Source organism: Falco punctatus, assembly GCF_963210335.1.
Source record: "Falco punctatus genome assembly, chromosome: 4".
NCBI lineage: Eukaryota > Metazoa > Chordata > Aves > Falconiformes > Falconidae > Falco > Falco punctatus.
In genome coordinates, this window is record NC_137583.1 from 80,585,585 (window position 1) to 80,610,604 (window position 25,020).

At 36.5% G+C, this 25,020-nt stretch overlaps 1 protein-coding gene across 1 annotated transcript in view; it reads right to left on the reverse strand.

Moving 5' to 3' along the window:
• The window catches only part of THSD7A (thrombospondin type 1 domain containing 7A), a 282,093-nt gene that overhangs the window by 228,474 nt on the left and 28,599 nt on the right, over window positions 1-25,020 (reverse strand). Inside the window, exon 2 of the mRNA XM_080383081.1 lies at window positions 12,862-12,988. The gene's annotated coding sequence lies outside the window, so the exon portion shown is untranslated. The remainder of the gene's footprint in view (window positions 1-12,861; window positions 12,989-25,020) is intronic.

The window sequence follows — 25,020 nt, forward strand, 5'->3', positions numbered from 1 at the left end:
TACATAGCATTAACACTTCAAAACATAACAAAGATCTCAATATTTTCATTAAAAAATATAAATTCACCAAATGTCAATACCCAAGTTACATCAAAAGTGAAAAAGAAAACAAAAAAGTGCTTATAGAAGTTAACTAGTTTATCAAGCAACAACAAAAGTGAAAAGAACTATGTCTCATGTAGTCTGGGCATGTTGGCAATCACTTCGAAATATTCATACTTCCTGTAAAATTATTTCTCTGAAGTACATAAATGAGCCTTAACATCTGTATAGAAAGGTACATGAATGAATATAAAAAGTAAACTTAAGTACTTAGCATTCTTAAGGGAAGAAAACTGAAGAAAATGGGTCAGAACCACTCATCAGAACTTTCCTCCTCTCACTCCAAAATACCCTTTAAAAGCTTAGTGCAATTTATGGGGCTGGGATCGCGTCCCAAGCCTGTAATTGTATCCAGGGTAGGCAACAGCTGGAGAAATCTGCTCTGCTTTTATCTGAAAGAAATCTTTCTTGATCACATTTGCACAGAATGTTCTGAAACAGAGGAAAAGTTAAACAATCCAGTGTGACCTGCAGTCTGAGAGTTCAAAGATAAACAGCACTTTTCAGCATTAATCAGTCAACCATACAATACATTTGATTTTTTCCTCCATTAATCAAGTGCTTGAACTTTCATATTACTATGCTGGGAAGAATGGATATAATTTTCTCACAACTGTTTCAGAAAGTACACGCATTTTGATGTAAATGCGCAATATTGCACTGCCTGTGGGTGTTCCCCAATACACATCTTGAATAGGATTCATCAGTGTCCATTGTTGTTATCTACATTTCAGCTATGCTTCATTATGGTCAATAAAGATCTCGTCAATAAGATAAATTGTATCTTGCCTAGAAGTATATCTTTAAAACCAGTCAGATGAATCCTGCTCTAAAATACCAAAATGCTCTTTGAATACAGAAGAGGTACTATGTTGCCTACTCAGCTACAGACACCTAAATTAGATTAAGCCCATGTCCTCTGGCTTGCAGATTTGGAGTATGATTCTTCCTTCCGCAACAATAATTAAAAAATAAAATTTTATGGCAATTGAAGTTCTTTAACACTTTCATTCATAAACCAGTCAACTCCCTATTCTTAGGCCTCTCACAAGCTTTCTTTCCAGTGAATGACTTTTTTGGACTGGGAAATATTTACTAAACTTGGACCATTAACATATCATAGTTTCCAACACCAGCCATCTTGATCCTTTTCTATGCTTCCAGTATGACACACAAATTTTGAGATCTGGGCGGGCAAAGGAGAGAACAGCCTCTACAACTTGCTAATAACAATAAAATGCTTCTGAGAAAGCCCATTTGCTATCTAGCCCTCTACCAGCAGTAGTGCAGCTATCTTCAGTTACGGGCTGAAACATAAACTGACAATAGGGCAGACTCCCCTGTCCCCAAAGGCCAGGGTGCTCTGATGTGGCAACAGTCTGACAACAAACATAGCTGTCACAACCAAGCAAACATGTTCCAAAGCCAGGCTGGAACACAGGTCTGAGAGCTGAGGATTCAGTTACACAGGTGTGTATCAGCATCCAGCAAGGCAGTAATTTTCACTATACTTAATTGAAGTCTCTATCACCATACCTTAAGTCCTCCCTGATGACCATAGCATAAGTGGATAACACAAGACATCTGTTACTGATGGACTTGACCATGGAAACCTGGCTACAACACCCTCCCACCAAAACAACTCCAAAAACTATTTCAAAGACAATAATAATTTTGAAATAATAATTATTTAAATAAATACAAAACCAAACATCTCAAAGTGAAGAGATGCCAGCATTATGGAATCTCAGACTTGCTTATCTGTGCCCACCACAACATAGATGGACTGTAATGGGATACTTGCACTTCCCACACAGTATCTCTGCCTGTACTCAAAATATGTTTCCCTAAAGCTCCTAGGGACCACTGGGCCAGAAGACTTTTCTGGGTTATTATCAAACCTTATACTCCCCCAAATATTTCCAAATCACTAAACATGATTGATTTTCTAATGTGTGCTTTTCAGAAACACATTTACTTTAACAGAATATTTTTAGCACCCAATATTTATTCCCTCTCTGAAGGGTTTATGCATCTTATTCCTAGTAATACTTAAAATTGTTGTCAATGAAATAAACAGGCGGGTTTTGCAAAGTTTCCTTGAGCAATATTTATGCAGCATTTTTCTACATTGTCTCCTGCTCTTTTGCACGCTTTTAAACTATCAACATCAATCACTAAGAATTTTTCCAGTATTGATTTTGCAGACCAAAGAATAAGTCTTTTAGCCTTTCTACTAAATGCCAACTTTTAGTCTCTCTTGCACTATTTCACAGCCAGAGACTGAACAGATATCTGTCAAAATGGAGCCTCGTGAAGCATTACTTTTTCTGCTCTGACTCCCTAAGTCCTCTCTAGAGTCAGTGCTTTCCCCAGTCAAGGATCCAGGAGCTTTCTGAAAACATGGTGTGCCCTTCTTGCTCCTAGATGCATCATTTTGACTTTGGTTAGACCAAATCATACTTTGTCTGATTAAATCCATATCACCAACCAGTCCAGATTATTCCCAGATGACACTCTAAAAAAAAAAAAAAAGTTATCAACTGCAAGTTTCACAGACACCGATTTCAAAACCTAAAGTCAGGCTACATTGTAAAATACAAAGTATCAGTGTTTCCTAAACGAGTAGTGCTTCAACAGAAATGAGACCATTCAATAATGATCCCCAATATTTCTTTTTGCAATGTGACCATTACTAATTTTTTAATTCAGCTGATGCATTTTTCTTCACATTTGTATTGCTAATGTGGGTTGCTAAACTTCTGTTTAGAATTTCACCAGGGACTTCCTCACATGTCTTGTCAAAGCCTGGCTGTTTGCTACACTCATCTCTATCAGATAACCTTAAAGTACTTTAGAGGGCATACACAACATATATAAAGATGAGGTACACAGGAAGTGTCAGCCAATATACTTCAATGGAGCAATGGAGCAATACTTCAATTGAGCAAAAATATATTTGTTTCATTATTATTACTATAAGCATTCAACTGTTATCCCGTACAACTCTCGGCTTTTTCATATGTGTTCAGCTGCTATGGTGAAGGAACACATTAAAAAGATTGAAGATACTTCAGTTTGGGGCGGGGGGCTGGGGGGAGCCATCATATTCTGAGTTAGTTCGAAGACTGACAGAGTTGAAGTTGCTTGATGTTTTGGAGTGTTAGCAGTCAATCCTGTGAAGAAGCATGCGGATTTCAGAGACGAGGTAGAAACACAAAAAGAACTAAAAAAACCTCAAACCTTTAAACCTTCGATATGATAGACCCAAGCTGACAATATTTTCATGTAATTTTTTAAGAGTATGATTCACAAGGGTCTTAGGAAGTTTGTAGGACAAAAAGCCAGGCAGTGCAGAGGCAGGTGCTTCTGGCCCCCCCCCAGAGATCAGAACATGGTGGTAGCACGAGCAGCGCCCGTGTGCTGCGGGGGAGCTGTGCCCCTTGTGCAGCCCAGGGCAAGCACTACCTCCAGGTACATGGTAACCCCTGGCTCCATGCTGTCCATGAGCTACTCAGCTCTGTAAAGGCCTAAAGGTAAAAAAATAATGATAAAAAAGGACATGAGAAAAAAATTTCCACTGTTGGAACATTTCAACTACAGTATCTAATACTACACATGACTAAAAATGGTCGCAATTAGGTACTCATTAAATATCTATACCTTAAGCCAAAATATATGTACCAACCGGATTTTGGATGTGCATGCAATAATCACAGTATAACAAAGTTTTAAGAAGTATGTCCAGCTGAAATAACACCAGAGGAGATGTAGACGCAGTTCATAACTCTGGATTAGCAGTAACACGTCTTTGTGAATCACTACTGTTGGAATGGAGGTATCTTTCACTCTTTTATGAAATGAGATTTTGTACATCAGAAATAATATTCTTGTAACAAATTTTCAAAACAAGTTTAGTTCCACTCGTGAAGAACACCTGAGCCAAACTCCAGGGAAAAGCGGAAGAAAATAAACAAACAAGTAAATCTAGCAAAACTGTCAAGTCAGAACAGTGAACCACATCATTTAAGACTCATTTAACACCTTAACTAGCAATTATGTTGTAACGGAGGAATCAGTTCGATAAATAAGCTTAGATAAGCAAGAAATACTTCCAAAAGAAAAGATTGGTGAAGACTACTTTTTTTTTTTTTTTTTTAAGAAACAAAGACTTTCTTTCTGTGTTCGTGACGCAGAGCACACAAAACCCACAGTTTCTCATGAGACAGAGAAGAAATACACATGAAACAGAGCAAGAAGTGCATCAATACTGAAAAAACTAACAAGTGTTTGCACTCTCTCACCCCACCCTCCAAAAGGAAAAGATAACCAAAGGCCTATTTTTCCTAGAGTAACTAAAGTTATTAGAGATTCCATAAAAAAAAAAGGATTACTTTTGGAATGTTTCTGTAATATATACAGAAGGCTTTGCAATTAAAATGTAAGCCTTAAACATCTAGTTTATTGGAGTAATGCCTGGGCTCGGTATTAACAATTTCCATTGAAAGACCGCATTTTAGTTGATTATTGCTAATTCAGTCTAGTTATTCTACAGCCAAACATATTCCTCAGGATTATGCTTGAGGTAATGATTTTGTGCTTGTTTTGCATGGATTCTTTTTAAGGAGTGCTGAATAACAAGAAGTTAGTTCAAACAAACACATCCCAAAAAACACAACACCCACAATTTTAAAAATAAATAACTGACAATGAATGCCCTAAGAAGGACTATCATGATATTCTTTCAAGCTAGAAGAGTTCAAAGTTTAGCAAATAGAGATTGTCTGGCATCAGAGATATACCTCTTGACCTACTCAGAACAAGAAAAGAACACTTGGAATTATAATAAAGGTTTAAGAATCTCAAGTCATGCAATTCCCAGAAGAGACAGTAAATGGAGAGCACTGATTTCATTACATCAATTACAGCCCACCTTGTGTGTGAGACCCAATTATGCAGGTGCGATCCTTCCAGCAGAAGAAGTATCACTACAACAGCCCAAGCACAGACTTTGCTGGCAATTACTTTTCGCACTGCAAGGTAGATGCAGAGCAGCCTCCCTGTGTTCCCAACACCATCTCTATAAGGGCACATGATGGATGGCAGGGCATGGAAATAAATTTTTTAGACTAGAATGTTAGCTAAGGAATCAGAAGAGAAGATTTTAGAAAAGAGACAGGTTTGGGGACAGGAAGGAGGAGAAGGACTGAGTGATACTGGCATTGGTAGTTCAGGACTGGAACAAACTGGACCCTACCTAAAACGATCTGGTATGAGCTGCAAAAAGACAAAGTGTCATATGCCATCAGAGCATGCCTTCCAAATCTTCCAGTACCATAACCCAATACTTGATCACCCAAAAAATTTTGTAAACTTTGTTTAAACTACATTTTCTCCAAACTTTAAATTCATTTAAAACATGCATGAGGTTGTAGTCCCATATACATTTCTTCTAATAGCAAAGCCAGCTTATGCTCCTTTCTTTAAAACAAAAGAAATCTCTTTTCAAACATGCATTGAATTCTATATATTTATAAGTCAGCTTATAACTATGCTTATACTGCTAATTACACTTAAATTTTACACTTCGTTACTATATAAAAACAATTCTAATGAATTGCCCGAATACTACACCACTGGAAAAATTTGAAAAGCCTAGTGTATTGGAAGCTGTTCCAGAATGTTGCATACTAGGTTTAAAAAGACAAATAAAGTCTAGTTTCAAAAGTCTATAATTTTGAAAACAAAAGTCTTCAATTAGCTAATCAAGGATTTCTGAACATGTCAAATGTGCAGGTTTTGTTTCCCCCGTTAAACCGCACAATGAACTACGTCCTTGGATTCTGTCCTCAATTACATTCAGGATGATCTACACAAAGCTGTACAGAGCAATGCTGGACATAATCTGAAGACAAAGCAATTTTCCTGAAAACTGTTTTTCCATAATGGTCTTCCTGATAATGCAGCTGACAGCCAGGATTTCAAGACATTGATTTTTAACTACATAGGGAATCTAGATTAATAACAGGGGAAAATATTAAGTTATCCTACTCAAGTAAAACAAACAAAAAAAAATCAGAATCTGCAGAACTAAGAAAGGGTTTGTGGTTGTTTTTTTCTCACATCCAATTTTAGAAAAGATTTATTCAAGAAGTGGTAGGCAATGTTTTCCCATCCTCAGGAGACAATTCCACAGTTTAATATATCATTTGGTATGGCTTGAATATGTTTTACACTTAGTAAGTATCCATTGCATAACTTTCCTCCACTGTCTCTAATTACGCCATTAAGCAAGCTGGTATTTGCATTCACACTTACAGAAGCTGCACTAGAGCTGCAGGGCACAAGAATAGAAAACCAAGAAAAAAATTATAAAACATTATCTTTTCCATTTAGTAAGTTCCCTTTCTTTTTTAATGGAAACGTTTGTATTGGTAGACTATTTCAGCATTGCAAGGTAATAAATCACATAAACCTTGCATTATTCAAGCTGACCGAACTGCCAGATAAAAGTATCATCACTCACTAATGGCACAACTTGCCCTTAAGCTTTTCTCATTTTACAGTATTTCTGAGAAGTCACTTTGTATCCAAAAATGTTATTCATAACACAGAAAGTGGTCCAAATGTAATGAATCAAAAATCATTCTTGGCCTAAAATTTTTTACATAGAAAATGAGCTACAAAATTCTTTTACTGTGTTTACATCACTAACTAATCCAGACACATTTCCAAGAAAAGGAAGATTAAGATCTTAATTAATAAGTCAAAAAGTGTGCAAGACATTACACATTCTTGGAAACAACTTCCGAGTTTCAACACTATTTTTCAGCCAGGCCAGATAGTTTACAATATATCCATCACAGACTGGAAAAATAATTATTACTATTACATCAGCATGTTCTCAAAATAGTATGCATGCAATGAAGAGTAAGAAACAGAATAATGAGAAGCACCAATTTACTCATTAAGAGGCATTGCTACTGAAAAGGCAGCCTTGCTGGTTGCTGCGTCAAGTAGCACCAGGCGCGTGGAAGCTCCTTTCCCTATCGGACAGGCTATCATGCATTAGAAGGCTGAAATCTTACTTATACGGATGAAGGAAGCAAAGTACCAGGTTTGATTTTGCCCATTCCCTGATTTCCAAAGTCCTGTTTTAAAGCTGTTATAAAAAGGTCCTATTCATCTAAATGTATTATCCATGAAATTCTCACTATAATACTTTCTTGTATCTGGCAGGAACAACTCTATACCAGGAGTTCTGCCATCCCCATTAAGACTTTCCTCCTTTTAATGAAAATGATTCCAACTGAGATCTTTTCCAACCATCTCTATTTTTCACTTTAGAGCAAAGATAAGGCACCTATCAAAAAAATAGAAAAAACCACTATTTTAGAAGCATCAGAAGCCTATCATAGCATGAACTAATGGTCTATACCAGTTTTGGTGCCAAAATTCAGCTACTAACTCATATTTGACAGTACTTAACATCCTAAAAGTTACCCTCTTACCCAAAGTAGGTGTGTATATACACAAAAAGTTCTTAAGGGGGGTAAGAGTAGCATACAATTAGCCCACATATTACAGTAGCTGTATACTTTTAATAATAATGGTTTTCCGCATAAACTTTCTATGTTGCCACAGTATAGGCCTAAGATATACTATTTAAAATGTTTAAAACACTGTCCTAAACAAAATTTTGCTAGTATACCACTTTTCATGAGCCATTTAATTGCATTGCTCACAAAGGATTGTGAGGACAAAGGACATGTGATTTAGCTCAAACAGCATATTTATACACACATAAAACACAGAGTAAAGATGCAGCGGAGCTGCACATCACATACACATCACACACACGTCACACCAATAAGAAGGAAAAGAAATTATCATGCAACTCTTATAAACCTTAATCTGACACTCTATTTCAGTTCAATAACTGATTCAGCAATATCAAAGAGTTTGGGCACAGCTGCCAATTCCTCCCAGTTCGCTGAGAAATATTTCTTCCTTTCTTTCTGAAAAATTAAACATTTAAATCCCATGAAGAGGCACATGATAGCGGTTAATTAGGGAACATTTTACAAGCAAAACTAAAAGTTGTCATCAACTCAGCAGGCAAATATTGACATTTTTACAAGCATAGCCATGCCACAGTTTAATTTCTGGTTCCAGAGCTCTTGCAGGCAGGCAGCTGCCGCATGAGCAAGTTCAGAACCTCAACACCTACTGCAAATCCCAGCTTTCAGACACTTATTCAAACTGCTAAGTAACATTCCTCCTACATCACTTTCAAATATTTGACAGCCTGGCCATCCATTAAATGCATCTCACAGACATGTCTATGGATCACTATATAATTCTTCCTTACAGCTACTAAAAAATAATGGGATGCATAGGAAGCTGGGAGGGCTCCCAGGTCCCACGGCACCTGATAGACAGGGGTAAAGCAGGAATACAAGTCAGCAGGGTGAAGGCACAGGACTGATGGGAGAAGACCAGTAACAGATTACACTGATTAACAGGTGAATACGAGATACTCTTCTTGACTGAGAAGCTGGAGAGCAGGGTTAGCTGCTGGGCACGTAGCAAACAGATATTTGCAGTGAGAATTGATGCAGCCTGTTGCCAAAAGTCATGCCAATCAAATCTGTGCAAGGGCAACACCAGCTGCCACAGGCTCACAGAGAATAAATAAGAGAAACTAATAAAAATATAAAAATAGAATAAATTAAAAAGGCAAAAGCAAAATAAAGCAATACAACAATAAAATCCCAAGATTCCCTTTCTTCTCCTTTCCTAGAAATCATGCAAACTTTAGGTGAAATTCCATTTCCACTCCAAACTTGAAGTTCTAATGCTAGGTGTAGCAGATATGATTCAGTAATGCTGTCTTCCTGCAGTGGGAGACGGAGCCACAACCACTGCGGTAGGTATAGACACGTACATTCCATTATAGGGGCAGCTAGAGAGGATAAAAGACAGATTAGGTCATAGATTCATAAAGTCATTTAGGTTGGAAAAGACCTTTAAGATCAAGTCCAAGAGTTAATCCAAGACTGCCAAGTCAACCATCCCTCCAGAATACAGATGCTGCCAGCGGAGCCAATACTGGGGAAAAGGCGATAGAGCTTAACTAGCAGCTGGAACCCAAACACTTTCTTTTTGACAGTTCAAAACTTAAATCTGTTAAAGTGGCATAATTTTAACCAAGCACTAGCACATATATTAACAGAAACATCCAGCTATTTCAGTCATTTTTACATTTTTCTTTGGGTGGTCTGAGAAAACAACATTTTTCCTCTCATTTACACGCCACCACCCACCCACAGGATAAAAACAAACAAAAAAGCCCTCACAGTGTCAAAGTCCAAATATTTAGCATAACCACGTTCAAACAGCTTCATACAGTATGATCCATACTGGTTTTAAGACGTTGTGCTCTGCAGCACAATGAAAAATTATCTCTTTCATAACATAGGGAAAACATATGTGCTACCACCACTGTAAAACACATCCAACTCATTTTCAGAGTCACCTGCAGCAAACACTGCTCCCTCTTTTAAAGGCTAAGATTACAGCACTTAGTCACATTGTTACAGCCATAGTCCAAACAGCCAAAACAGTTTTCTAAAAGCCAGCCAGCAGGCAGCCGCTGCGCTGGCCGGAGCCGGGAGCAGCGCAGGACACCCGAGGCAGCTGGGTGCCCCCAGCCCCCTCCCACTGCACTCCCTTCATTGCAAAACATCAGCTGAGGGCAGATGTGTGGGTGAATGATCTAGAACTTTATCTCATTAACCAGAAACTGTTTCCTTTCCGATATGTTTTGAAACTCACATTTACATTTGCCAAGTGTTCAGATGGTGTTTTCAAGTTCCGTATGCCCATCAAGATGACATTTTTATGAAGCTTTAGCTAACTAAGATCAGCCAATTACGCTCAGGAAAAATTCATAGCTTTTGTAATTTAAAACACACACTGAATGCTCAAATTTTAACCTTACTGTCATTTCAAACCTATATCCAAGAATGTTTACTTAACAGATAGAAAATTTAATTAGATAAAGCAAAATGAGTTGTTGGAGAACTTAGGAAGAAATATTTCCTAAATACCTCAACAGTTTTGCATAAAAAACAAAACATTCTCGTGTTTATTCAGCTGGTAAAGTTTTGGCTTTATAATTCATATGCTGTTACCTTGCCAGGGATTGTGTAAAGCAACAGTTTATTCAACATATTTCTTTTAATATACGTCTTCTCTATTAGTAAGTTGAGCTGGTAGTACGGACTGTCGCAGCACTCTCCAAACTATCACACTACAACAAGGTCTTTTACCATCTCATACCAGCATACTCTTCATGTCGGTCCCTCTGCTGCCTTCTCCTCACCCAGGGTGCATGTTCTCTCATCTCTCTGCTTCTTCCTCATCTCTTCCTTGGCTGCTCCCCCCCACCGTCCGAGGCTAGCCCACAACTGTATATTATCAATGTTAATTAACCAAGCTTCATTCCTCTACAATGGACTACGCAAAATGCCTTTGAACATTCACCAACACTGTCCAGTTAATCTTCTATTGGGTTTAGAACCCATGTCAAACTCATTTTATAATCTCCATTTTCCACTGGCATAAGTTTTTTAAACCATTTCTTTTTTACCACTGAACAAAATAAGCAACTCCTCATTATTAAAGATTTTAGGAGTAAGACACAGAAACAGCCAAAACTCATTTGCTGAAACCATTAATGACTTTCATTAATGACCAAGGAAAAATTGTTAGAAACAGAATAATTTATGCAGAGTTCAACATTTCAAAATGTAAATGTTTAACAGAAAACACATTTCTCTGTTAAAAAAGCTGAACTTTTAAGCTACAACTAAAAATGTATACATTTCACTGTAACATTATCTTGAAAACAGCATTTTTTAAGAAGTAAAATGGAAAAGAAGGAGATGAAACCTTCCACCCTTTCCTAGTCCATGGCTGAACTTGGAATTCCCAGCACAAATAGTGAAAAATATGAAATACAGGGAAGGTCTTCTGGGTTTGATATTCACTTGTCTTTTGAGCACCACCAAAATATTATTCCTCAATTAATATCTGTCAGAATCAGTAAAATGACATCCCTTTACTGCTACTATTATTTTGTTTGACCTTGATATCATGAACAAGAATGTAATTATGCTAATGAACCAATTATTTTCATACAATATAGTGACCAAAAAGGCTACCACTCATCCCTTTTCTCATTATAATACCTGAATGTTCTGGTTGTACTTAATCTTCAATTGCTCGCATGCAACCATTATCAACATTTTACTTTGGGTTTAGTTCTAATTTCCAAAATTAAAAAAAAAAAAAAAAAAAAGGAAAACTGAAGTTTAAAAGCATCTATAACAGCATGCCTGATATATGATTTATGTAGGACAATAAGCAAATATTTTGATGTCTGCAATATTTTGCAGGATTTACTGGTATGAATTTGGAATGGCATTTGTCTGTTAGGACAACTACCTGTCAATAATGTAACAGCTACACCATTGTATGCACTGCATATTTCGTATAGTTTATACCAGGGGTCCTCAAACCTTTTAACCAGGGGGCCGGCGCGCGGATGCAGTGGCAGGCAGTCATCTGCGGCTGCTTGGTTTCCCCCCACAACCCCCGGCGGGGGGGTCTGTAAATACCGGGGGCCGGATTGAGGACCCTGGGGGGCCGTATCCGGCCCGCGGGCCGTAGTTTGAGGACCCCTGATTTATATAAAACCATTGTTAAGGATGTTTGAGAAGACTTAATTTTTTTTTAGTAGTTTGTCAATAATGTAGCCATACTTACCTTCTGAGGGACTTTTTGTCCCATAGTTCTTGTAATTTCCATAGAATTTTGTCCAGTAATTGTTATATTAAACCAAATAATTTGGAAAAAAAATTTGTAGCCTTCTGATTATGAATATGAATTGTCTGAGTTATTGTGATGTCAGATCTGTAAATTACAGTGGCAAAGCACATCAATTAGAACAGAGTATGTAAAAGTGACTTGATTGGGTTTTCACTCACTGAAATATAATTCATACAAAACTGTTACCTTAGACTACCGACTCTATCAAAATAGTGGCTCCACAAAAGCTCCTGGCTTTGTCCCCAAAGATCACAAATTGACTAAAAATAATGCTATTTTAGAGAAAATAATAATTCCTGACCAGGAGATGAAAGAATCTTTCCAACTTCGATCACCGTAGGATTCTGCTCAAACTATACATATACATAAGCTGCAGAAGAAAACAACATTTTTCTGCTACCGCAGTTACTTTTTTAGTCAAAGCCAATTTACTCAAATATAGATTCACTTATGACAAACCATAGAGTTTCAAAATCATTTTTTTCCTTGAATGACAACCTAAGTGCACAACAGCAGTTAGTTATTATCACCTAGAGACAATTTTCTTTACTCACACATATTTATAACTGGAACAAAAATATAAACCTGAAACTCCATACATTTAATTTAGACAAACCGCAGTTTACCGTTCTCCACATAAGAATCATGTCTGCTTTCTTACTCTACTTATAGAATTGCTTTACGCAGATTGTGACTCTCTGTAAATCATGTCTCAGTTAAGCAAAGATAATTGCTATCAATTTAAAAGAAGTTTTACATTTTCTGTAAGAAGTATCAAAGCGTTGACAGGAAAGAGACAAACTAATATTCCACATGGAATTCCTCCATGTTTAAAAATTTTTAAGTAGTAGAAACTAAGGATACCTTTCTGCCAGAGTAAACAATCATTCTCCACTGCTGGCAAGGGACTTCACAACTGCCATGATTCCACACAGTGCTAGAGCAATACCACGGGGGCAGGTAACTTCTGTGCAGCAAATTCAGAAGAAACCTATAAATAAGCAAATGAAAAGTCAGAAGGCAGAATTCCAACCAATTCCCTATACGAGTTCCCTCGATAATTCATTAAGGAGAGGATACTAATGGACACTGTGTTGCAATGATCTATACTATGTACAACCAATAGTAAATTCAGCATTAATATCTCTGTATATCCAAAACCATATGCTGATAAGCATATTGTAATGGCTCCCTCATTTCAAAGTGTACCATGCCTCACATGTCCCTGGATGTCTTCCAATCTCCCTGAATAGCCCAGTATTTAACTCTCCATAGTATAATCATGTCTGGAAGGTCATTCCATGCATTTTTTTGATTCTGTGAAAAATTGCTGCCAGGCATCTGTTTTGAACCTTTTCTCCTTCCTTGCTTTTTTTTCCAGTTTTGCTATCTGATCACATAACTTCCATCCATCTCAAAGTTCTAATTTAAGAGGACATTCCACTGAATCATGGCTTAGTCCTGCCTGTACTTTTCCAAATAAATTGAAAGAGATTTTTATTTTCACCCTGAAGCTATTAAAAAAATAAATAAATAAAAAGTAAATACAGTTACCTGTCAGCCATTACTATCCAATGATTAAATTTTTACAGAGGCTTATAAAAAAAGTTCAACTTTTTGACAAATTAATTGGCCCAGACAACCAATTGATATAAACATCATCCAATATATTGAGCACATCAGCACCAAGTAATGAACAGGACAGGCAGAATGATTCTGCATTTATACAATCACGCCCTCCAAGTTTCCTTAACTAGAAGTAATATGCCAGCTAAACAGAAAGTCATAACCGTTACACATTCTCTTCTGCTCTAGTTTCTCTATGTCCCTTTTTGGAGTTCAGGGAAATCCTCAGCCTTATTGCTAGTATAACCTCCCTCTCCTGTCTTCCGAAGGACACAGAAGAGCATAACAAGTTTATTACAAGAACGTGGACCGCAATAAGGACCACTTTTTCATTAGTTGTATCCATGTTTGCCTACATTAAGAAAATTCTAGAATTATACCTAATTTCATTTGAGATCTTCCTACCCTGTTTTAGCTTGTACTGTTAAAAAAAAAAAAAAAGGGTCAGAAAACTTTTATGTAGCCAAGACTTCATGTAAAGAAGTTTAAGTGTTATCTAGATCTTATTGTACAAAGTGTTTCCACATTTAAGCTGCAACATTATGGTTTTATATTGACTACTGTAAAAGAACTCCAGTAACAGACAATTGTTCTTTGCACCTTTATGATAGTAAGACTATGTTATTTGAAATCCCACATTCCAAAATCGTTTTCATTTTTTCTTCATGAGGAAAGCTGAAAATATAAAGCTCTCTAGTATTAAAAAGCAATGCTGGTCTGTATAGCAGTATGCCACCACTGCCCAAGTTGGGGACTTGGAGCAAGAAGCCTATTATAAAACAGAGTGAAAAATCCTTTTGTGTATTTTATTTTATTGACAATATGAGTTAGGTGCCTCCACTCAGCAGTAAATCTCTCTCAGTAATACAAGGAAGTGGAAGTTGATCTTCCTGGGCTTTTAGACTTCTTTGAACTAACAGACTGTACTGTTTTTGGCTGGGATAGGGTTAATTTTCTTCACAGCAGCTCATATCGGACTATGTTTTGGATCTGAGATGAAAAAAACTTTGATAACGCAGGGATGTTTTAGCTATTGCTGAACGGTGCTCACACAGCATAGAGCCCTTCTCTGTTTCTCACCCATCCCACCAGCAATTAGGCTGGGGGTGCACAAAAAGTTGGGAGGGGACAGGGCCAGGACAGATGACCCAAACTAGCCAAAGGGGTATTCCATACCATACATCATTGTGCTTAGCAGTAACAGCTGGGGTAAGGTGGAGGAGGGGGAGACATTTGGGGTGATGGCATTTCTCTTCCCGAGTAACCATTCTGCATGATGGAGCCCGGCTTTCCTGGGGATGGCTGAGCACCTGCCTGCCAGTAGGAAGTGGGCAATGAATTCCTTGCTTTGCTTTGCTTGTGTGCATGGCTTTTGCTTCACTTACTAAACTGTCTTTATGTCAACCCATGAGTTCTCTAACTGTTGCCCTTCTGCTTCTGTCCCTCCCTGGGGCAGTGAGTGAGCAGCTGCGTGGGGCAGAGCTGCCCACCAGGGTTAAACCATGACACACATCTACTCTAATTCAGGGCATTTTAGATCAAGCTCTATGGGCACAATTAGGAACTCTGATATACAGATATTCAGATGAGGCAACAGGGGTTAAATCTCACCCACATGTTAATGTCCCGTCCCCATCCCCCCCCCCCCCCCAAAAAAAAAAAAAAAAAAAAAAAAAAAAGAGGCAGCAATTTAAACACCCCAAGAGTTTCATACAAGCACCACAAAACAGCTTACTATAATACAAACAAGTTAACCTGAGTAATGCACAGAGCAGAATGGTCAAAAGGAACAAAGTTCTTTTTGGTTGAACCTCTGAACTGTTTCAAATAAAGCAAATTTCAGCCAACTTTGATAAATTAACTTTATTACGAGCCTGATATTTCACATTCAGCTTTCAGCTTGACGCAAATCTTTACAGCCTCAAGAATGAATTATAGTAAAATCCTGACAAGTCCTTACCATACAAACTAGTTTCTGCTAGAGGGTGGATTGCCTATTCTTGACATTTCAAAATAAATGAATTTACATTTAAGGAATGAGATATAGTTAATATTTAGAGACTGGAACTCTTTCTGGCTTTTTCCAATTTGATAGATGTGAAATAAATATCAACAAGACAAAGTTCATTTTCTTCTCCCTTCCTAAGTTTGAAGCTGAAATGCTTCAGACTTCAACCCTAAGGCCTTTGGTCTATCAAGCCTTGCATGGCAGCAGTATTTAAAAAAAAAAAAAAAAAAAAAAAAAAAAAAAAAAAGAGAAGTATCCTCTGCAAAAGCAGAACAACACATGTTCTGGTGACTCAGTTTCAACCCTTATGACTAAAAGTGCAGCTCTGATAGAATGCAACAGACAGTTGTTGTAGATGTTCTCCCTCTTCCTGCCACATTTCTTAAAAGAAAAACAAACAAACAAACAAAAAAGAAAAAAACACACACACACAACTTATTCTGAGCCTTCCACTAATAAAGAGGTGCCACAAACAGCATTCAGAAGCAATGCATATGCAGTGAAGAGCTGTCATTTGCTGCCATTTACCGCAAGAATCTGCAACAGATTGTACAAGGAAGCATCATGACACCAATCCAGCACCCGAAACTTATAACCAAGAATATGAATCCTGTTATTTGACTTGCAAACAGAAACCTGACTACTAAAATTAGAATGCCAGAAGTATCTCCATTTATTGTTCCAATACATAGAAGATCATGAGTTAAAATTAATGTTTTAAAGAGGGCCCTAAACAGATGATTTTCCAATCAGTGTAGTAATTTCAGTTACTAGAAGATACAAACCCCAGGAAAACGGGATCTTCCTCAAACTTTTTTTTTTTTTAAGTAGCCTTGATGTGATGACCTCTTTTTCACCATATGATCCATTTTTATCATTCCTTGGCAAAAGGTTCGGCTAAGCATAAGTAGAAGCGTTTCTTTCTAGTTGTGCTCATTAGCTTTGTCATTGTTTTATATCAAATTTCCTGTAAACTACAAAAATAATTATGTTATTTTACTGACAGCTGATAAAATGTAAAACTAGCACTATTTTCACTGGGGTTTATTTGAGCTTTATTTTTTAATCATCATTTCATAAACCTCACATTCAATAAGAACATCATCTTTCAATGTTTGTTTGATCTATATCTGCTCATTTCCAAAACAAATGGTCACGGCTAGGGAGTTCTTTTCCATACAGATTTTTTCCACGCCCTATACACATTTCAGCTTTGAAAAGATTTTATAACACCTCATTCAATCACAACTGTTATAATACTATGAATGGCACGGTTTTGCATTCTGTAATTTCTATGTAGATCCATTAAATAGTCCCAGATTACTACCTAATGTTTACAACTTCTGTAGAGTTGAACTGTATGAATACATGCAGTTCAAGCAATTAATTTTCAGATAGCTAGCCCCACGTCACAGAAATTATAATTTTCTAATGTAAAATATGACCAGAGCGTGTGCACACACACACAGAGCATTTTTGATAGCTCACTTTTGCTTTTTCCTCTTTTGGTTATAACAGAGTTGGAAATTTTTTCATTACATTTGGGCATACTATGTGAGAAGTTTCCAGGCTTTTGGAAACCTGATCTGTAACGCACATCATATAAAGGGGGGTGGGGGGTGAATCAATCAACTGAACAGGAAAAAGTTATATATGACAGACCTTACAAGCTCATTGAAAGAATCATTTATGCAATTAAATTCAAACTGAAGTATAAAGGCAAATCTTAAACTCTTAATTTTGCATATGTAACCCTGTCTTGAAATTATGCGTCTCGAATGTGCTAGTAGTCCAAATCCACTTTGGATCTTTTCTCTCCTCATTGTCTTTTCCAACATTTACATGTATCTAATAGTCCTATCTGCAAATACACTTTTATTGTAACACAGGAAGAACGAATATTTTTACAACTGTACATTTTGTAAGCCACAGATAAATCAGAACAGAATAATAATAAGCTCAGAGATACCAATTTTACAAAGAGGCTTACATTAAATAAATAAATTTAAATCACAGAATTCCCACCACGGCTATAAACACTTTGGCAATGGAAGGTATTCTTTATATTTATTTACACAGTCTGTGACTTCTTGGCCCCAAGCAGGCTTTTATAGGGACATAACTACTGCCATATCTAAGCATCTTTAAATGACATTAAAATGAAAAATAGTGTAAATTTTAAAAAATCCATTATGAAATATTCTATTTGGTAGAGATAGCAGTCCATCTTAACAGGGACAAATAATAACAGACAGCAGGGAGATGGGTGAAGGTTTTAGGCAAATGAGTAAAAAGGTATAATAAAGGGAATGCTATAAGATCACTGTTCTGCACATGGGAAGGGAGCGGAGATTTTCTTTTCTAGCCTCCATAGTGATATTACTTCACTTCTGCCACTATGCAGAGAATTTCCATTTCTGTCATTTACAGCACACTGTACCCTTTGCCTAATTGTTTAAAGAAAATAAATAAAATACTTCCCCATAGGAAAAATGTGTTCTGCCACCTTCTTTGTTATTTGGAGACATTTACAGCTGGCAGAAGGGCAAAGAGTGAGTGACACCAGTGTGAAAATTTAGAATCACCATCCCAATTACTTTAAGGGTCAATATACATAAAGGAAAAGGGCAATCATCCAACTTCTGCTGTAGCATTTATACACAGCATTACATTGTGATTCTCCTTTCCCTCTGCCTTGGCTATACTTAACCAGAATGAAGATATGAAATATTTAATTCTCAGACCTTTTCATTTCCTTGCATCATTACAATTCCAGATCACTATCTAGTCTGCTTTGTATCTGGTTTTGATGCCACTGAATGCCTGGCTTCAGAAAAGAGCAAAACAATTCCTGTGTGACTTTACCTAATGATTCTTTCACATTATACTTCAGGGACTGACACAAATGGAAAAAGTCTTGGAGATTGTACTCCGTAAAATACCACTGATTGCATTGCAATTTGAATGTAATTTGAAATTCACCGAGGACTTGGACCATAATTTATATTTGCCAAATATATGTTAATTAATTCTAATGACATTAAAATTATCTTCCATTTTGGTGCTATCATACGGCAAACAGAAATGAATAAAAAGCAATTCATTCTTACTAGATTCTATTTCATAGTACTTACAAAAGGATCTTAAATGATTAAATTTCACAATAATATTCCACAAGAAGAAAAGTTCAAAACCAGCTCTTCTACAGATCATGGAAATCAGTCACTTAAGCTCACTAAAAAAGTAAGTAAATTAGTTTTCAAATGTAAAAAAATCATGTTCTCAATAATAACTAAAAGAAATTTGCTTTAAGATATGGTTATTAGTAGACAGGGTACCATCACTCAATTTCTGTTTGCATCCAATTTCTTTCTAGATTTGAGGGATTCAACAGACTACTAATTAACATTACCTACAATTATTTTTACATTACTTGATCATTTTAAGATCTAACTACAGAGATAATGAAGGGTTAAATGTTGTCATGTGGTCATACTTAGCATTAATTATCTATGTGTATACATACACACAGATATGGCTTAATGAAGCAGTCTTGTAACAATAATATTAGACTAAGTGCAATCTCTGTTATCACAGAGCCATTAGCAGATTCCTGCAAATTTATGATCTCAAAGGACACTTAAAAATTAATAACAACACAGTACAATTGTGTCCATGTCACAAAAGTCCCGGTACACTTTGCTGTTTAATTCACGTTTCACGACAGCACTCAAACCCAGAGTTGCTACAAATCATCCTTATGCTGAGCACTGCCCTCCTGAGCACTTACTTCAAATGAGCCCTCTATAGTATTCATTGTCACTTTTCTTAGTTTTTTGACTGACATCTGTGTGTAGAGGACTTAATAGTTTTCTTGTGCACTGAACGGAAGGTATAAAACATATGTAAACCTGGAAAATACACCCTCATTCAGTGCTAAACTAAAATGTGCCAATCCACCATGCTCCGTAAACTAAGAGTAGGCTTTTTGATAAACGTCCAGGGATTTAACTACAGGAATCATTAAAGTGAGTGCAAATTTACATACAGCTAAAATTTACTGCCATAGAAAAAGTCATCTTTAGAACACACCTAACAAAATCTGAGTACAAGCTGTGGCACCCAAATACTTTAAATAAGCATTAGAGAAAAAATTGTTGTGAGGCTGCAGCATAAAGCTGAAGAGAAAACACAGAGCTTTATGATGCCTGTGTCCAACAATCGTGGTAATATATTATATGCATCTTATAAGTGTCTAATTACTGATATTCTGTCTTCTATTTAATTTGACTAACTAAAGTGTCTCTAAATGCCTATCTGCATTTGCATTTTAATGAATAATAACTGTTATTTATTCAGCACAGTCTATTTGCATCTCAGAGGTTCCTTTACAGATTAATATTTCTTATTACCTAAAACAAACTATTCATAGATATTCAGATTTGGGAATTACTAGCAAGCGAGCAAGACACATGGATAGCGTTATGATTTGGTCAGCCTGTCGGTCTCAGCTTTAGCTTTTGCACCTGGACTTCAGGAAGTTGCACTGCAGTTCCAGGGAAATGAAGAATTAAAGAGACTGCTCACCGAGGTGCCTAAAGGAAGATTTCAATTTATGCCATTCTTGCCAAAGAAAGTTCTGTAAATCACCCAGGATAAACGAGTAGTAATCACTGCTTTCCAAAATTATACTGATAGTAAAGAAAATACTGGGGTATATTGTGATCAAAAAGAAAAAAAATTATATCAAATACCCAGGCTTGTGTAAATCTATGAACCAGACTGACCAGTATATATAGTGCCTTAACCATGCAAGTCCAACTAAGATCAGTGAGAATGTTCAGCATTAATTCCAGAAAGTGCTTTGCACCTGCGTCAGTTTGAATTCTGATTTTGACAGTTACACTTCAGTAGTCACTCCAGTGATTTCCTTACTTTGATTGGCATTCTTTACAATAATAAAAATTAATAAAACCCAAACTTTACTGCTATAGTAAATACAATTAGATATTTTACAGCTGTGGATACCTACAATATAAAGAAACAAACCTATGCAAGCACAGAAGTGACATTTGGATTTCATGTTCATGACTGTTCTCTGACAGATCAGGTTTAAATGTCAAGCTTCTGTAAAGAGATTTTCTCTCTGTAAAAAGAATCTCTCTCACCCATACATTTTTCTCAGGAAATTCATATTCCAGCACCTTAGAAAATACTTTGTATTCTTCTCTTATTTACCTCCCTATTGCCTGGGATAAAGCTGAACCTAATCTAAACCAAGCACTCATGCAATGGGCTGCCCTAAAGTTTAAAACTATCAAGTGAAGGCTGCGCTCTCTGAACCTACTGTCTTGAGATTAACCTTTTATCATACAGAGAATCTATCTAAAAATAGACATAAGGTAGATACCTAAGCCAGCCTCCTAGGCAATGCAGCTTAAGGATGAAGTCAGTCACTCTCCAAGCAGACATCTAGAATAAATGAAACACACCCTTAAAGTGCTTCTGTGTCTCCTCCAGCTGTAAGTGGATCTTACACTAACTCAGCTATACACACCAACACCACAGGCAATGAAAATAGATCTGACCTTATGAAAGATAGTAACAAACGTTATAAATGTAAGGAGCTGGCAATATTTACACACACATTTTGCAAAGGCATTCTGCCTTAAGAAGGCTGCAGGTAGGGGACAGCACTTAAAGCCTAAAGCCAACACCACAATCTAATTAAGAAAGGCATTACAAAAAATTTCAAGAAACTTGGGGAAGATGAGAAAGAGTAATACCACTGGACAACGTATGGTAAAAGCTAGGAGAACAAGGATCATCCAAAAAGAAAGCTACAATCAAGCTACATTATCCCTGGTTAGAGAAGGTTCTTAACAGCCTGGTCTAGAGATTTCCTTTAAATACAGGAACAGAGAAAGCATAGCTCTCAGAATATTCAGGTCACTGACAAAACTCAAAAGCTAGATAAGACACTGGAGCTGGTAACGAGATTCATTATCATACGGTATAATGTTAAAACAACTTGTAGTTCTGTATTTTTGTAACTGGTCTCCATTATTACAAATGTAGGTTTTTAAATAAAAATTATTGTACCCAAGTATCTTGTCTACTGATGATCCCAAAATATCATTCCATCAGACAAAGCAAGACTCAAGAAGGAACCATCAGTGCCCACCAGCAAAGCAGCAGTGCAGACTCCCCGCCTAGTGCCAGCCTGGCAATCCACGCTGCTATGGCAAAGGCAAACAAGAAGAGCTGCTACACTGAGGCTAGCTTGGTAAGCCTATAGTATTTTGGGAAGAAGCAACATACAGAGAAGACAACCTACATCAATCCCTTTATTACTTGCTTAAGGTTTACTTTTTATTGTCTGCAAGCTGTTACGTTTTGCTGGAACCTTAACTTACATTTCTTGTTTTCCAAACAACATTCAGTCCTACGAAGATGTGGTACACTGAGAAGTTATCGACTTAAAAATTTTTGTGATGTTTAAGCATAACTGTGTTAGCAATCTCTGGCTTAACTAAAAAATTTATGTAAGGTAAAAAGCTAAGGGAAAGAAAAAATTCCATTGCAGCATAGCATTCTTTTAAAAATCCTAGGCTGTTAACAGTGTTAGTTACTTTCCTATCTAATTATTTTTAAATAAATGAAGTAGTAAGTGAAGATAGGCCCACAGTGTTTCAAATATGTCAAATCACATAGCTGATAATGAAAGAGAGATAAAGAAATAAGATCAGAGTACACAGCAGATTTAAAGAAAGCATATAATCATTGCATAGTATGAGATGGCCTCTGGGCTGCAGTCAGCCAGGAACCCCTTTTAAAATTATTATGGTGATACAACGGAGTGTTTCTGGTTCAAAAAGTTAAGAGTACTAATACCGAGTGAAGTCCTTGCCCCATTTGATTTTAATAAAGGATTAAGGCAAGGAGGTAGGTACGTGGGTTCCCTAGGGCCGCATCCCTAAGGCTTTGCACAGTGGTTCTGGGAAAGCACTGTCATTGCTGCAGAGTTTTCAGGATGGGCCTACAGCAACTTTTTTGATATGCTGATAACTCTGCTAACATAAGAAAGCCAGAATAGATGATAAAGATCATGATGTCTGGAGACTATAAGAGAAATGGGACTTTAGTAAAGATAAGCCAAATATATCCTTGTAAACTGACAGAAAGGGTCTTAAACTAGCCAGCTTAACTCGATAACCATGAATACCAATGAATCTGAACAGTCAGATACAAAGGAACATTAAGCCTAAAAAGTGATGAAGAAAAAAGGTTAAATCATATATTTTAAGCTGTTAGCAGTTACTGAGAAAGACTGATTTCTGATGTACAAGACCATTACGTGGTTTATTCTTTTCTACAGAAGTGGGACACAATAACTTGTCTCCAGAGGAAAAAAAAAGCATTTTGAAACATTAAAATTGAAATAAAGTAAATTTCCCAGTAAAGTGAATAAATAGAGCTAAAAAGACTATGTGATAGGAGGTACAGAGATGCAGATCGAAAGAAAACTGGGCAGATCTCAGTGGGCAGGGAAATGTCAAGGTCAGCTAAATTCATTTAAACATCCTTTCACAGGCTTCCCATGTAAATCCAACATTAACAAGAAAAAGAAATAATCTGCAAAAGACCAAGGGCTATGACTGGAAATGGTAAAAATACACAAGTCCATGAAGACATTTGAGCAACATAAGAATGGCCAAGAGGTCCAAGTGCTCAGAAATTTGGCAGAAGCTGGAGGAATATTTAAAACCGCAGAAGCAAAAAAGGAATGTAGTAGTGAAAAGAGAAAAAAAGAATCAAACAATGCTAAGACAAACAAATATATGATCGATAAATATCCAATTAAATGCATTTGTCTTCAAAATATGAAGCACTGAAGTCCAGTCCAGAACAGTGCTGGACAGAAAAATTCTCTTCATATACATCAAATTCCTATGTTTTCTTGAAGAAAATGAAGAGTTAAATACGAAAAAGCAGAAACAATACTTTGAAATTCCAGATACTGAAGATTTTTTCATGTTTTATAATCAGATGCATGCATACTTCAAAAACAAAAACAATTCCCTTTACCCCAACTCTTCTTCCCATGCACCAAAAAAAAAAAAAACCAACAAAAAAACCCCACCAAAACCACGAGAACCCAAAGCCTCAACTACTGCATAGATAATTTCTACAACAAGCAAAACAAACCAAAAAAAACCCCACTGTTAAGTGGTCAAAAAATATATACGTTGCTTTCACCACAAACTAGCCTTTTTTTCCCCGTATTCTTCTATCCTTCCTTTTACATGCCGTGAATATTTTCATTTGAATGTTTGCATATTGAAATGCCTTGTTTATTGATTGACGCTGCTAAAAAAAAGTCTATTAGCATTGAATAACATTAATTTAATCTTCAGTTAAGAATTCTTTATTTGTGCTTCATTGTGCTGGAAACTTAATACTTTTTTTTCCAAGCACAACCACACCTAATCCTAAACAACATATACAGATGACAGTAGCAGAGTTCATTATAATAAAAACATTTTATACATTTGGCTTCCACACTCTCATTCAGCCAAATTCCAAGGAAACAGCATACAAAACATTTGTACCACTTCTTCAGAGGAAAAAAAAATAATAAAACCCACCAAAAAAACCTCACAACAATCCACTGATTGACAAGCATTTTAATCTGAGAATTTTTAGCTCTCAAACAATGAATTCTATCAAAAGGCCACATTATTCTGCAAGTTTTTGGTGTATACCTTTGTATATAACTTCCTTCCATTTTTACTTTTCATGACATACATTAAAAATAAAATTTAAAACAACCTATTCATCTTTCTAGTATGTTATGCTTAACAGAAACCACCAGTAACTATTCATCCAGACCAGTATCTGCAGATACAAAATGAAACAAATGTTCATCTTAGATTCTATTTAAAAAGAGCAAGCTTTTAAATGGATTTTAAAAGAAAATTAAATCAATTTTAAAAGAAAATTAAATTAATTTCTATTTTAGTCCGTATTGCTTGTATTGCTTCAAAAAAAACAGAGAACACTTCAGTTTATCAGGTTGTAACACCTGTTTCTGAGTACAAGGACTCAGGGATATGAGCTATCCATACCTGTACAAGAAACTAAAAAGAAATAAAAAAATACCACCCTTCAGCATGGGCTACAATCAGAGGAGAACAGTGACTTACTTCTAAACCTGGTGTGCGCCAAGAAACACCCAGGAATACAGCATCAAGTCCATCATGTCACAACTTGTCCCTTTCAGGAAAAGTGCTAAACTGCAAGCACAGAACTAGCACTTCTCTCTAGGATGCAGGGCTTGAGATGTAATTCTCCGAGCCCCCTGCAGTGCATGACACAGAATTTCTCAG